The sequence below is a fragment of the Echinops telfairi genome, unplaced genomic scaffold (genome assembly GCF_000313985.2).
Source record: "Echinops telfairi isolate 266 unplaced genomic scaffold, ASM31398v2 ScPeMD7_7469;HRSCAF=8507_0, whole genome shotgun sequence".
NCBI classification, from domain to species: domain Eukaryota; kingdom Metazoa; phylum Chordata; class Mammalia; order Afrosoricida; family Tenrecidae; genus Echinops; species Echinops telfairi.
This window is the reverse complement of record NW_022111372.1, coordinates 73,965,432-73,969,645: the sequence shown is the minus strand read 5'-3', so window position 1 is coordinate 73,969,645 and position 4,214 is coordinate 73,965,432.

Genomic DNA, 4,214 nt, shown 5'->3' with positions numbered 1-4,214 from the left:
CCCTAAAAGTAAAAATCATTATCTGTTCTACAGGTAATTAAATGGAGTCTCAGCAAGGCTAATTTTTGACCAAGACCATGAAGCTTGGCCAAGTGAGTTCTTGAACTAGAACTAAGCACTCACATATATGGTCAGCTGATATTGTTCAGAGGGACCTATATAATTTAATGAGAAAAAATTTTGATACACAAAATTGCAACAATTGAATATCTATAAGAAAACAAATTCCAGCATCATTCTTCAAAGAAATGGAAAAACAGATTGCTAACTTCATATGGAAAGGAAAGAAGCCCAGGATAGGCACAGAACTCCTCAATAATAAGAACAAAGTAGGTGGTCTTGCACTACTCGATCTCAAAACCTACTATACAGCCACAGCCACAGCCGTCAAAACAGCCTGGTACTGGTACAATGATAGGTACTCGGACCAGTGGATCAGGACAGAAAACCAGAAATAAAAACATCTGCATACAGACAACTGTTTTTTGACAAAGACCCAAAATGCATTAATTGGGAAGCAGATGCCCTCTTCAATAAATGGTGCTGAAAAAATTGAATATCCACCTGCAGAAAAAGGAAACAAGACCCATATCTCACCCTCTGCACAAAAACAAACTCAAGGTGGATCAAAGACCTCAATGTAAAACCCAAAGCTGTCAGGATCAGCAGTGAGAAAACAGGGACAAAGCTAGGAGCCCTAGTGCAGGGAATACATGGGCTAACAGAATTAACAAAGGAAACACACTCCACGGAAGATAAAATAGATGAATGGGACCTACTAAAAATGAAACATTGTGCACATCAAAAGACTTTATTAAAAGAGTAAAAAGAGAGCCCACCTACTGGGAAAAGATATTTAGTAACGACATAACAGACAAAGAACTAATTACTAAAATCTACAGAGTTTTACAAGCCTGCAACAAGAGAAACAAAAAAACGAGTGGGCAAAAGACCTGAACAGACAATTCACACAGGATCACACTCGAGGGACTAATAAACACATGAGGAAATGCTCCTAGTCATTAACCACCCAGGAAATGTAAATCAAAACAACCAGGAGATACCATCCAATGCCCGTCACTGTAGCCCAATTAAAAAAACAAAACTAAAAACAGCAAATGTTGGAGAGGGTGTGGCAAGACAGGAAATCTTATCCACTGCTGGCGGACTGGTCAATCTGTACAGCCACTGTGGAAGGCGATATGGCGATATGTAAAACAGATGACAATTGAAGCAGCAATACCATTATGGGCGTATACTCAAAAGAAATAAGAAACAGATCACAAACAGATGTTTGCTCCCCCATGTTCATCACAACATAGCTCACAATGGCAAGAAGCTGAAAACAGCGTAATTCCCATCAGTAGAAGAGTGGATAAAATCTCTGGCACACACACACACCCAATGGAATACTACACATCTGTAAAAAACAGCGATGAAACACCTCAAGTCATGGAGGGATCTGGAAGACATAATGCTGAGTGAAGTTAGTGAAGCACAGAAGTACAAATACTGTAGGAGTCCACGGAGGTGGGAACAAGCAGTGGAATGGGCACAAGCTCAAGCTTGCAAGCCATCTAGTCCTCTAGCTGGGGACCAGACAACCTGGTAAAGAGTGCCAATGAACCACCCATCATCTGCTCCAGGTAAGTGTAGTGTACATCACTTGACTGGAGGGCACCTCAGGACAGCTTCGCTCAAATGGATGGGGGAGGGGGAATGCTGCCTGCTGAGTGGTAGCCATGTGGATCTGGGGTGAGGTCCTCCAGAGAGGGAGGCAGCCCTGTCAGAGAGATGAGGCCTACTGAGGGGAAAGGGAACGGTTACGTTTGGGGGAACACAGATGCATGTCTGTTGAAGGGAGGGGAAGGGGGCTCACCTTCAGGTGGGGGGACGAGAGACTGGGGATGCTTTGGGGAACATTAGGTTGGGAGTGTCTTTAGTGGCATGCAGCAGGTAGGCAGTATTGATCTGGGGCATCTGGGGGTATCCCAGAAACCCAGGGGTCATGGAACGCTGGGTCACTGAATCCTGGATCTTCATGCTCCAGAGTGAGACCCATAGGGGAACTCCACTAGATGCACTGGACTCCACCTCAGATACACTTGTAACCTGAGGACTTAGTCCAGAAAATGCATGGTGTCTGAGGAAGCGGAAGACAGCTGTACCAAGGTCTTGTTACATCAGTGCCCTTGTATGCTGTATTAAGACACATATTATTCTGGAAATTCTGTGACAGTCATTCTGTTATATGTTGCTTATGCGTGTTCATATTAGGATGTATCTCAGAGGTGGATTGCCACTGGGGTCGCCCTCTTGAAGCTGTGTTTTTTGCTTCTGTTTTTCAATAAATGAAACCCAGGGATATTGACCGTCTAGGGAGAGCAAAAAATAATAACAAGGGTTTCAGAGGAAGCGGGGACATAGAGGGATGGAGAGGTGAGAGGGAGATGATGTCAAGAAGTCTACGAGGGAAGTGCATGCTTGGAGAATGATTATGGAAGGAATTGTACAATTCTGTTTGATGTGATTGAACTATGGAAGATATGACACATGTGTTAATTCCCAAATTGCAGCAAATTAAAACCAGGGCAGGGCGGGGCATAGATCCAGGAATGGGTTTTGGGCTTGCACTAAATTCTAGCTCCACCTTAAGAACAATTAGTTCTTATATCATGGCCCTGCTTGATACTCGCCCTCAGGAAGGGAACACAGAAGATATGGGTGCTATAGCAAAATGTGGTGAAGAATTTAGATGGTGCCCAGTTATCAGATAAAATAGTATCTGAGATCTTAAAGACTTGTCTTCAAACAAGCAGCCATTTACTAAGTTGGTTGTCAACTAAATCCACATGGAAGAAGCCCACTATCATCAGTCACTGAAGGATTGGAATTCATAATACCCGAAGTTGAAGGAGGGCCAGTATTGGGGCCTAAATCGTGACAATCCAAGGTGCAAAAGGCGATGGATGACAGTGGAAGCCCAAGGTTCATTTGGGGAACTACTCGGGAAACAAACTTCCGGAGAACTCCACCTATATAAAATTTGGAAGGGAAGAAAATGATCCCTAAACAGAGTGCTGGGAGAAAGGAATATAGAAGATCAAAGACATAAATCTGACCTGAACAGTTAAAACTTTGTCAGTAGATCCACCCTATGATGCGAGCTGGACCTGATCTGGTTCCCAAATGTTTCTATAGTTTTGGTTTGTATTGTTTTCTTTGATTTTTGTTTGTTCATATTAGAGTGTATCTCACAGGTATGGCAGTGGAGGTCACCCTCTTGAAGCTGTGTTATATGCTTTCCCATTTATCCCTACATGAAACCCAAGATTGATGAATCTAGAGGGACAGCAAGTAGAATAAGAGGTTTTGGGGGAGGGGCACACTGGTGGAGGTGAGATAAAAGGGAGATGATGTCAAGGCGTCCATGGAGAAAAAGAATGTTTGGAAACTGATTGTAATACCAATCGTACATGCTACTCGACATGATTAACATTTGGGATGATATGATATATATATATATTAAATCCCAACTAATAATTAATTAATTAACCTCCCAAAAGAAAAAGAAAAAATACGCCCAAAGATGAGTTTAAATAGATCGTAGCGATTAAAGTACAAAACTTCTAGAACAAATATGGGCCTTCTTGGTGTAAACCAGTGGTTCTCAACCTTCCTAATGCTGTGACCCTTTAACACAGTTCCTCATGTTGTAGTGACACCCCCCACCCCAAAGCATAAAATTATTTTCTTTTTTTTTTTGCATAAAATTATTTTAATTGCTACTTCATAACTGTAATCTTGCTACTGTCATGAATTGGGCAACCTCTGTGAAAGGGTTGTTCAGCCCCAAAGGGGTCACGACACAGGTTGAGAAGCACTGGTGTAGGCAAAGGTATCATGGAGAATATACATTAAAATATAAAATATAAATTAAAATGTACATTAAGAGAAAAGTTGATAAAAATTTGGCCTCAACTGACACCAAGGACTCAAGTAGAAAGCAAATGTTTTAAGAATGATGATGGCAACAAATGTACAAATGTGCTTGACACATGGATGGATGGATGGATTGTGATAAGAGTTGTATGAGCCACCAATAAAATGATTTTTTAAAAAGCAACCACGAGGTGTCGAAGGGATCAGGTGTAAGGCATCATCAGAACAAAAAATCTTACCATAGTGAATGATGGGGGGAGTGCGGAGTGGAG